The sequence below is a fragment of the Heterocephalus glaber genome, unplaced genomic scaffold, assembly GCF_053883595.1.
Source record: "Heterocephalus glaber isolate CG9 unplaced genomic scaffold, H.glaber_assembly_v1.0 deba00001757, whole genome shotgun sequence".
Taxonomy (NCBI): Eukaryota; Metazoa; Chordata; class Mammalia; order Rodentia; family Bathyergidae; genus Heterocephalus; species Heterocephalus glaber.
In genome coordinates, this window is record NW_028258454.1 from 4,280,832 (window position 1) to 4,292,932 (window position 12,101).

At 40.1% G+C, this 12,101-nt stretch overlaps 1 protein-coding gene across 6 annotated transcripts in view; it reads right to left on the reverse strand.

Annotated features, from left to right (window-relative positions):
• Positions 1-12,101, reverse strand: part of Sv2c (synaptic vesicle glycoprotein 2C) — a 225,263-nt gene that overhangs the window by 212,272 nt on the left and 890 nt on the right. The window contains exon 2 of one of the 6 annotated variants that reach the window (XM_087201193.1): positions 5,914-6,150. The exons of the other annotated variants lie outside the window; for them this stretch is intronic. The gene's annotated coding sequence lies outside the window, so the exon portion shown is untranslated. The remainder of the gene's footprint in view (positions 1-5,913; positions 6,151-12,101) is intronic. 6 annotated transcript variants of the gene reach the window in all.

A 12,101-nucleotide genomic window follows, 5' to 3' on the forward strand; every position in this document is an offset into this window, starting at 1 on the left:
TTAAAAATAAAATCATAAAAAACCCAACCCCTGACATCATACTCAATGTGAAATACTAAAATCAGGAACAAAACAAGAATGACCTTCCCTTGCTACTTCTATTCAACATTGCATTGGAAATCCTGGTCTACAAAGGAAGACAAGAAAAAGCAATAAAAAAGCATGCATGTTGAAAGAGAAGAAACAAACTACAGTAATTATCAATGATATAACTGAGTATGTAGAAAATCCCAAAAAAATCTACCAGGTCAGAGCTGGGGTCCTATCAGAATTAATAAATGAATTTATAAGGGCTGTAGGACAGAAAGTCAATATGAAAGTCAACTGTATTTGTATAAACCAATAGTGAAGAACAGAATTTAAAAAATAATACTACTTGTACTCTTAGCCAAGTGTGGTGGTACATGCCTGTAATCCCAGCACTCTGAGAGGCTGAGGCAGGAGGATAGAAAGTTGAAGCCCAGCTTGGTGTGAAGGCCTTGAGTTCAACCCTCAGTGATCTTGTGTTTGGCAATGGCTTTTCAATACAACACCAGGAACATGATCCATGAAAGAAAAGCTGACAGGTTAGACTTTGTTAAAATTAAAAATGCTTTGTGTGATTTTGACTTGTGCATTAGGCTTACAGAGCCAGTTAGAGATGAAGCTGGGGTCAAATCTGAAATATAATAAGAAGCTAGGCAGCCCTGCAGAGTCATCAAGGAAATCCAAGGTCTGCTGACAGAATAAGTCACAGGCTTTAAAGTAGAACCAGATGAGAGTGATGCCAGTCACATTCAGTCACTGCTAATCCCTAGGAATTCCCCATTGAGGAAGGTTTTTATACTTGAACTATTTCTTCCAGAATACCCAATGGCAGCACCTAAAGTATGCTTCATAAAAATTTATCATCCTAATGTAGACATGCTGAGAAGAATATGTTTGGACATTTTGAAAGATAAGTGGTCTCTAGCACTGCAGATTCACACAGTTGTGCTACTGATTAGGCTGTGTTAAGCACTCCTAATCCAGATGATCCATTAGAAAAAAGTAATGTGCCACAGCCATGGAAGACCAACGAAACCCAAGCATAAAAACAGTGGGCCACCTGCCACAAACAATATTACGTAGATCCAATCATCAATTGCTTATCTCTGTTCCAGCAAGACTTCTTCCACCTTGTTTGCATTTAATGGACCCAGTCTTAGAAACATTCCAGTTTAATGAAAGCCCAGACACCTTTAGTCCTTTAGTGATTAAATGCACATTAGCAGATCTATGTCTTGTTCTGCTGTCAAGTGCAAGCGGAGGCCAGAAGTATCATCTGAATTGTTGAGAAAAGTTTAAAAGCTGTGGCTACCTGCTTTTATCCATTTGCCCCATAATGGCTTAAGTATAAAACTCTGGGAATAAAGGCAGTAGTCAGGGTTAGCTGCAGATGTGTGGGTGTTCTTCATTTTTTTTTATGGGCTCCATTTTCCCTCTTCTGGCGATCTAATTGCATTTATTAAAAGCAGCTCACTGATTCTTTAGATATTCTCTCTAATCAAGTCTAATTGTAGTTACATGCTATAGATGGACAAGCTTTATTCTTTGAACAAAATGAGGACATTAAACAAACATTGCAGCCCTCTCTAGTAATACTGTGACTTTGCTGTCAAGTGCAGATTTGCTTCTTCAACAAAACCTTGTGACTATTTTGCATGACTAATCTGGAAACTTCCATAAATCTTAGAGTTTTAGTTAAAAAAATTGTCATTTTAAAAATGTGTTGTGCTCTGTGAAACAGTCAAGAGAACAGAAAGATAAACATATAACCAGTAAATTATTGGTGTCCAAAATACACAAAAAAATCTTTAAAAAATAAACCAATTGAAACATGGGCAAAAACTGTACAGGCACCTTACAAAGAAGACAGACAATAACCATATGAAAAGATGCCCAACCTCCTATGTCATTAGGCAACTGCAAATTGATAGCACTACATACCTATTAGGATAATTAATCAAAAGCTCTGACAATATAAAATGCTGAGTAGGATGTAAAGCAATAGAAACCCCCATTTTTTTGCTAGTGGGAAGGCAAACTCATACAGTTACTTTGCAAGACAGCTTGGTGGATTTGTACAAAACTAAACAGATATCATATGATCTCAATCATGCTCCTTGGTTTTTAGCCAGATGAGTTGAAACTTACATCTATACAAAAAAAAAAAACTTGCATAGGAATGGTTATAACTTCCTGTGTGACTCCCCAAAATGGACGCAACCAAGATAACTTTAGTAGGTAAACAGATGACATATTGTGGTATACCCATATAATGGAATAATCAGCAATAAAAATAAATTTTCTATCAAGTCATGAAATAATATACAGAAACCTTAAATGCATATTTCTAAGTAATGATGCCAACCAGAAAGGTCACATACTACACGATCTCAACCATGTCATATGTCATTCTAGAAAAGAGCAAAATTATGGGGAAAGGAAAAATGTTGATGGTCACCATATTTTTGAGGGGAGAAGGACAGAGGGTGGAATGAGTAAGTGGGCACAGGGAACTTTTAGCATGGTGAAACTATTCTGTAGGACATTGTGATGAGTATCACACATGTATTAAAATGCATAGAAAGTACAGCACAAAGTAAACCATAGTGTAAACCATGGTCTTCCATTAAGAGTATCGTATCAACAGAGGCTCACGATTGGTAACAAATGTACAACACTAATGGCAAGAAACAGCCATGGGGAGGGAGGATATAGGAACTCCCTGCACTATACACTCAGTATTTCTGTAATCCACTAAAAAACACTATGTTTTAAAGCTCAAACTATATCTTTCATTATAAACAAAAATTAACTTAAAATGGATCACAGACCTGACACAAAACTCAAAACTATGAAACTTCAAGAAGTAAACAGAAGGAAATCTACATAACCCAGGGTTTGATTTGTTTTCAGACATGACACCAAAGGCATGATCCATGCAAGGGGAAAAAAGGGATAAGCTGGACTTCATTAAAATTTAAAACTTTTGTTCATCAAAAAAAAAAAGCTGCACTATTGATAACATTAAAAACATAGGCCATAATAGCAGAAAATCTTTGCAAAACATATTTGATAAAGGGCTGGTATCTAAAATATATAATCTATGCTTAAAACTCAGTAATAAGAAATAACCCAAGTGAAAAAGAGGCAAAAGATCTGAACAAGACATCTCACCACAAAAGATATATAGATGGTATAGTATGCAGAAAAATGGCACCTGAAAGCTATATTCTTTTCTTGATCCTCAGGACCCATGAATATTACCTTACATGACAAAACACATACGAGCATGTTAATAGCAGCTTTATCCATAATAGCCCTGGACTGGAAACAACTCAGATGGTTATTAATTAGTGAACATAGAAACATAGTGTGGAATGTTCATGGAATGTAACACTATATACTCCATAATGAAAAATAATGGAGTGCAGATACACATAAAAAACATGAGTCTTCTTAAAAAGTATAGTAGGTAATGGAAGAGAACAGTATATACCAGCGATGGCGAACCTTTTAGAGTTTTCAATGATAAACAGCTCACTGTGGCATGCTCCCCGTAGGTTCGCCACCACTGGTATAGACTGTTTAATTGCTTTTATATGAATTTTAAGAATAAGAAAAACTAATCTCTGGTGATAGAAATGGGATAGTATGTCTAGGGAGGAGGAATGATTGAAGAGGGTTCTAGAAGAATGGAGTATACTTTTGGTTACACAGATGCATAAGCTCGCCAAACTGAGCCAGCTACATATTTCATCTATGTTTTCTACTGATAAAATTTATACTACAATAAGTTTAATAAAACAAAATCAGGATTCAGGAGAATCACAGTTTTTTTATACAGCTAAAACTTCAACATCATTTCTTGTATAGGTCTGTAATGTGTAATATAAGGAGCAACATCCTTAAAATAAATATGGGAAGTTCCTTAAGACTATTTCTTGAAATATCCATGTGAAAGAGTGAGACATAAAAGCAAGTCCAGAAGAGGAAAAATAATTTGATGGAAGCCCAGGCAGGGTTCCTCAGTGAGTTTTCTTGATCTAGTGCTAAGAATTAGGAACCCTGCATGTAGAGAGAGGTATGAACAGGCCACATGTTCTCCAGACCAGGATCAGAAGCCGGCTAACAGGAAAGGAATTTGATCAAGATGAAAGTCAGTTTGTTGCTTTCAAGTTTGAAGGATTAGAATAAGGCCTGAATGTACAGATCTCCTTAAGAGTAATTTTGTGAGACTCTGGACAAGGAATGAATGAATTGTCAGATGACAAAATTACTCATAAGGGACTCAGAATCAGGTCACAAGCAAAGCTGCTTTTACAAACCTGACAATCGTGTGTAATTCACTAGGGACTGTTCTCTTTGCCTCTAAATAGAACCTTGTGGACTGGAAGTCTGGGGTACCTTCAGACACATTCTGGGCATAGTGCTATCACTGTTATGTCAACTCACAACAGCAAGGCTCTATCAGCTTCTCACACCATGCACATGGAGACAAAGCAGGAGAGAGACCGCACTAGGCGCCTCCAGAGAACTGAAACCAGGAAAGCACAAGGTGGCGATGACTGCAAGGCCCATGCAGGGGGTAGTCTGGGGCACTAGGAATAGTCTGTCTCTTTCACAGATGGGTGCTCTTTAAAGAGGTGTGTTCAGATTGTGAAAGTTAATTCAGTTCTACCCTTGCAATATAATACCTGCACTTCTCTTTCTATATGTTACACTTTGATATAAAAGATTTATAAAATAATTTCAAATATTCTCAGCCCCTATGTACCCAGTGCTGGGAATGACAAAGATCTCAGTGCTTCTGCTTCTGAACTCCAGGATTCAGGGCCTCAGAGTCTAGCAGGAAAACACAGGCAGCAGCTAGGTTGCATGTGAGAGATGCATGCTAGCGGCCACAGCTGCCAGGGACTGGGACAGACCGAGTAAAGGGCCTCAGATTTTTAAATTGAGATTTGAAAATAATTAGCACACTTTTTCATTTGTAAATGTGTATATGCTGGGAGAGGAGAGAGGTAGGTCATAGGAGGAAGGACAATCTAAGCTCATGCAAAGAGAAAAAATTGCTAATCTCCAATCCCATCAAAATACAGTCACAGCAGAATGAAAAATGTCCTTAAAAGCAAAATACTCAGGGTATTAATACAGGCTCTTGACAGCTATTGGACACAAAAGATTTATTGAGGATGGGGGTAGAGGAGTAGGAGTTGCTTTTGAGCTCTAATAACCTAAGTCAGCAATAAACGGTCTCTGCCCAAGGGCCACAGTACAGCATGTTTATAATTGTGGGGGGTTTTTTCTATTCAAAATGAAAATACAGTTGTGTTTTGTTTAACAATAGGGACACTTCTGAGAAGTACACGGTTAGGCAATATCATCACTGTGGGAAAATCATAGTGTATATTTACACAAACTAAGACAACTATAATACCTGATAGCTAATATTATATTATACCTGAAATGATTATATTATACCTGATACAGTCTTCCTGAACCATTATGGCATACATGTGGTCCTTCACTGACTGAAACATTGTTAGATAGCACGTGACTATAATTTTATTGAGTACTGGAGTAATTTATGTTTTCACAGTTTAGATGATTTTTACCTATATCATTGCCTGGAAAAATATCTATAAGAAAAGCTATTTTACATTATCAATTATACATTTTGATCCTTATTTACTCTTTTAGTTTTTCACACCAGTGAAACTATTTGGTATTTACACATGTGTGTCCTATTTACTTCACTTAATAGTATGGCCTCAGGGCCGGGGATTTAGCTCAGTGGTTCCCGTGCCTGCTTCGAAAGTGCAAGGACCCAAGTTCGATCCCTGGTACCAAAATAAATAAATAAATAAATAATAACAACAAACTACTCACCTATTATATCGAGGGTCAAGGATTTAGCTCAGTGGTTCTGCTGTCCGCCTCGAAAGCGGAAAGTCCCAAGTTTAATCCCCGGTACCAAAAAAAAAAAAAAAAAAATAGTATGGGCTCAATGTGCATCCATTTAGCTATAAATTCCTCTAATTTCTCATTCTTTATGGCTGAGTAGTACTCCATTTTACTAAAAAATAACCCCACATCTTCCTTATCCAGTCTCCAGGAAGAAAAGGTCTAAGAGGGTAGGGGAAAGGAAAGAAGGGAAAAGAAAAAATATGAGAAAAGGAAAAAATGGAAACAAAGTCTTTGTAAATAGGGAAGGGTGGAGGGGGTGAAGGGAGGGCAGGGGAATGGGGAAAAAATAAGAACCAAGATACATCATGTAAAGGTACAAGATCCTAATGATGAATATAACTGTATACCTAAAATGTATCAATAAAGTTACGAAAAAAAAGAAAAGCTAGCATTCCTTCTTAGCTGATGAAATGTTGAAATTTAGATATATTTGAGAAATAGCATCACAAGGTCATTCTGAAATTAATAGTTACCACTTTCATTGGTACCTTCATTACAAAAGTAATATGTGCTTACTGAAACTCAAAATTCTAAAACACATAAAGCAAAAAGTGTATGATCCTCTCCATATTACCCCCAAAAGATAACAGTTTTGTCTTTATTCTTCCAGGCCTTTTAAGGTAGTTTAAATTCCTTTGAATAGAGATTGTTATGGCTTATATCTAGATGTCCCCACAAAGCCTCATGCACTCATTGGTGGGGCTTTTTGGAGCTGGCTGGATCTAGGGCATGTGATACTGAGATTAAGGGTGGGTAGCACTAAATTAGTCCACTGATTGGAATTAGCATAGTCCCTGGGTGTGAGTGGCACAATTCAAAAAGCCTTGTAGCCTGGATGGCATAAAAGGAAAAGGGAGACTTGCTGCTGCTGCTGCTGCTTGCTGCTTTTTGCCCCTGCCTGCTCTGCCATGGACTGTATCTCCTCTGAGATATCCTTCTGCCATGACACCCTGCCTTGGAGCCAAACAACTATGGACTGAAATCTCTACAAACTGAGTCAAAATAAACCTTTCTTCCTTTAACTTATGGGTGTGGGTATTGGATATTTTGTCTTAGCAATGAGGAAAGTAACTAAGACAGAGAAATAACATATATTTTGGTCAATAAATTGCTGTTTTAATTATAACATGTCTTCAAAGTATTTCCATGTTTGTGCACATCAGCTCATCTCATTCATTTTAATGGTTGTATAATATTTTATTATTAGGATGAACTCTGATCATTTTCAAATGGACATTTAGGCAGTTTCCAATTTTTCACTATGATAAATGGTGATGCAATGAACACCCTCTACATAATTCTGATGATTCTTCTTAGTTCCCTGATACCTCTGAGTGTGCCTATGAGGGCAGGAAGAAGTTTCCTAAGAAAGAGCTCATTCCAAGTGGAAAGCAATGTAAGATATATTCCTAAGATAATAGGCCTGCATTAGAGGTGACAATTCATTGTGAGTCCAGGATGCTGTCATTTCAAGGGTCCTTTCAATAACCCTCCTGCATCTACACATTCTCTAATTTCTCCAAGGACATCAGGAGCTGATAGTTGTATCTACAGAGGGCCACACATTGTGGACAGTGGGAGGCAGGCTGTACCACACTGTATTGCTGATGCTGCAGGAAACCAATGCAGGGGAAAGAACCACAGGAGTGATCCCCAGGACTCCAAGATATTGTAAGGAATCTTTGAAGTAGGCTGAAGTTTTATAAGTTAGGTAGGAACAGAACCAGAGACATTATGGATTACGGATGCTATCGTGGGTTTATATTTCTACCTCCCGCCCTAAGGCAGCCAACTGGAAATCTAGATTTAATTAGATATTTCAAAAATAATAATGTTTATATTGAAATTGCTTTTGTATTCAATGTAGCCTGTTAGTGTTTAATGTGTATTAACTGGAGCATGATGCAACAGAATTATTAGAATGTCACTTAGAAACAGATATCCATAAGCACAGAAATGAAATTTTTTAAATGGCATGCTTAGAACAAGTAAAAAGTGATATTAAAATAAGTACACTTTAAAGAGGCTAGGGAGAGCTTGAAATGACAAAGTGGGTCACCTTCTCTACCCACTGCCAAGGTACAGGGCTGATCCCTGCTGCAGAGGCGACCATGCCACATGACTCTGGTGAGTAATTTAAAGCAAAGAACAAAACAGCTCAGAAATTTCTCTTAGGAAAATTTCAACCCCCAAGATCACCATTTATTTTGCATGAATTTGCAGATTTTGAAACCTGAATATCAGAGGAGATAGATTCTAAAAAGCAAACTACCAGAGTTCCTGTTATTCCCACAAAGGCAGACCTAGAATTTCAAGTTCCATTTGCTCAGCAATCTCAGAAACAGTGATGGGGGACAGAAGATCCACTGAAGTCACTTAGGAATAGGAGACCTAAGGATAGGTATTTACAAGCATTAGATGTTCATGCAAAGTTCCTGACATGCTGGGTGGCTGGAATCAGGTAAAGGCAGGCATGGTGGAGGGGACCCAACTGATTATAAGCTATGTGTCTGAGAAAAAGTCACAAGTTCTCAGCGTAACAAGAGGCCCATGGTCTTATGAAGACCAAATAAGCACATGCACTCTGCATGTATCATCTGTACATAAGCATGTACAGTTTACTAGAAACTGCTGCAAAATTGGTAGGGCTCAGTGCCCTTCTCTACCTTACCTTCTGACATATACCAAAGAAGTTAGTCATTTTAAATTTTATCTGCCAGCTAGAATATGATTCTGCTGTTTAATAAATATTAAACAGAAAACATAGCTTAGAAAGTTCACATGTTCCGTGTCTTACCATGCTGTCTAGTTTAAGCACCCCTGCCAGTGTGGCCCCTAATGATAACATCCAACCTGCTTGGAGGAGCTTGATAAAGGGCATCTTCTGGGCCCAACCATGGAGCTACTCACTTGAATGTCTAGGATGGGACACTGGAAAAGCTCCCTGAGAGAGTATGATACACATGACCAAGAGCCATTAGTTTATTTGCCTATTCTAGAATACTACTTCACAGAGTTTTTCAAATAGTAGTTTACAACAAGGGAAAGCACTTCATCTGATTTGTCATAAAACTCACTGTGCTCTTGAATTGTCAGAGGCTCCAAGGTTGTCAGAAGGCTGAAGCCTTTCATTACAGTGCCCATTCCTAATCATCCATATTACATACTGTCTACCGGGAAGAGATTTAGCAAGTCTGATGTGCATTGGGAATAGAAAACACTTACAAATCTCTATGGTATGCTGAAATCATTTTCATCTGGCTTTTAAAAAATTTTCCAATTCATAAAGTCTAAAATTATATGAAATTTTGAGTATTGAAAACTGCTTTAATTAGAATTTATATTATTCATAATCCTAGTGGCACAAAACAAAATCTAATAAGCCATTTACAAAAACAGAGCCTACAGCTCCATGGAAAATTTCAACATGAGTTAATGAAAAGTACTTCTTATATTCTAGGTATAAGCCAAATTCTAGATTAAAATATAACTCGTCACATATTTCTCCCTTTTCTGAAGTGAAAGAATATTACAACTGGAAATGACCAAGCCATATAATCCACGCCAGTCCATTTAGTCACAACGTGGGAGCCATCTGACACAACTACGGCTGACTAGCCTGGGTTCTAAGACAGTGTTTGTGATCAAATTAATTGGTATCTATATATACTATAAAGACATATTTTTAGGAAGAATTAAAGTAGTAACTCCGCTCCCTGTTATTCTTAGCTATCTCAAAGAAAGACACTCCTAATTCAATCTACTGCAACATTTTACACTAGTTGCTCAATTGTGAAGAGAGTAAAAAGAGCAAAACACAAACAAAACCAATTAGCAATGTATAAAAAGTGCATGTAGCTAGGGAGCTGCCTCTCATAGGTTTTCAAACAGACATAAATGTTGACTTCCGGTTTAAATGGCTAATGATATGTGTGCTTTGATCCTAGGTCAACCAAAAACCTCAGAACCACGAAGCCCACTGGGGAATTGCAGCTCCCGGAATACAGCTGCATAGACTGAACCCTGCGTTTCCACTTTACCACAGAAATTTACCTTCAGGAATGGGAAGAGGAATAGCAACATAATGAGCTAGTTAAGGATTCTTGACAAACTAGATTTTTTTATTCCTAAAACATATCATCAAGTTTGAAAATACAAGTTAATATTTCTGCTTATAACAAATGGATTTTCTGGTACTTGCTATGACGTGATATATTGCACATGACGCCTTTTCCGTAATCTCCTAGAGGTTCCACACTTAGAGAATATGATAGGGGTAATAAGCAGAATTTTTACCTAAAAGCTCTTAGGCTAGTCTGTTGGTCAGACCAGAGAGCTATTTCCGTTGTCAGTGAGTCATAAAAAATTAATTTGATGTCTCCACTACACCACCAAAAAACACTCAGATGTGATCCGGAGCTGTTTTTTACTCCAGAGCAGCTAATGGTATTTGGTTTTACATTAGTATCAGGAAAAGTCCATCGCCTGGATTTATTGACACTGACCATTAAGGAGGCAGTGCTGGGGAAAAACCTTCATAATTTTTAGAGGTGAAATTGTTTTCTTGTACCTTAAAGGGATCTATTTCATAATATTTTCCATTCATAGAGACACTGCATTTCCAAAGCTCTCTGAGAACATCTCTTTTGTTCTCATACAGGGTGGTATGGGATATTTATTCACATTTCTCAATGGTGGAGGATGGACAGGAAGGGGAACTTGCCCAGGTCGCATAGAAAATATATGGGAAAATGGGAAGCAGGCTCTTTATCTCCGGATTCCTTGATAACTGCTTTTCTCCACTCCTTCCCTTTCTTCCCTCCCTACCTCACCCTTTTTCACTCCTCTGCTACACAGACTACAGATCTGGGCTCATTCAGTAGGGGCAGTATTTAAAAGCCTTTGTTGTTGGCTTTCCAGAAAGTGGCTTTATAAAGAAGAATTCGAGATGAATTGGGTTTGTTTTTCATCAGAGAATACAAAATCAGTAGGGGTATAACCGTATTTCTCTGTTATTAAAGACAGCTGCGGCTCATCCTTTTGTAAGTCATTCTCAACCTGACTTAGGGCCAGTCCAAAATCCAGAAGAATGTGTGAAGGGATGGATTGGCACTACAGAATCTGGTGGACCTCAACACGGAAGCGTTCACATGAAAACTTGCCAAGAGCACGAGGTCTCTTGGAGCTTGCTACTGAAAAACGAGCGAATTCTGGAGAGATCAATGCGCCCTTCTCCTCCAGCATTAAGGACAAGAATTAAACTGAAACTACTCCCTTGCGCTGCCAGTCAGCTAGGTACAAAGGGAGCAAGTCCGACGAGAAAAGAGATCAGCAGGGAATCCCTGTCCTGGCGCCTTGAAAACCGCCCATCTCTTGGGTCCCCCGGGGAGCGCACGGTTGCTGCGGCGCTCTCCCGGCACTGCGGCGCACTGCGGAGTCGCCAGCCCGCCAGCCCGCCAGCCCGCAGCCCGGGCCTGTGGGGCTTTCCTGGCCGGCCGCCGCAGTCCGCCCTCCCCGCGCCCACAGCACCTGGGTCAACGCCGTCTGCCCGGGCCATCCATCACCCGAGTGCCTTTGACGCACGCGCTCCCCGCCCAGACGGAGCCCCCGCGCCCGCCCCTCCCCGTGCCCGTGCCCGTGCCCGTGCCCTCCCCTCGCTGGTCGGGTCTGCATTTGCATCACTCTCGCACGTAGCGGGTGACGCTAGCGCCCCCCGCCCAGCCGTCCAGGCGGCACCTCGGGTCCCGGTGACTCAGCTCCTCCCCCTCCGCCTCCGCGCGGCAACGAGGTCCCCGCACGCCCACGGAAACGCTCCGGATCGCGCGTCCGCGGCGGGGTGCCGGCTGCCCGGGACCAAGTTGATGCCAATATTCTGCGGTCCCCGGGGGCCCAGCCAGAGGCGTCCCCGGGACACACAAAAGGATAGTATTCCCGGGACCCGAGCCTGGGGCGGCGAGGCAAGACCGCCAAGAGCAGGTGCTGGAGGGGCTGGCTTCCGCCTCTCGGTCCCTGCTCCGTTTCCTCAGTAGTTTATCTACGGGGGGGGGGGGGGTGTCCCAGATCCCCGCTGAGCCGCACTTGCCTGAGTCTCCTTTGCCGCCCAGCGCACA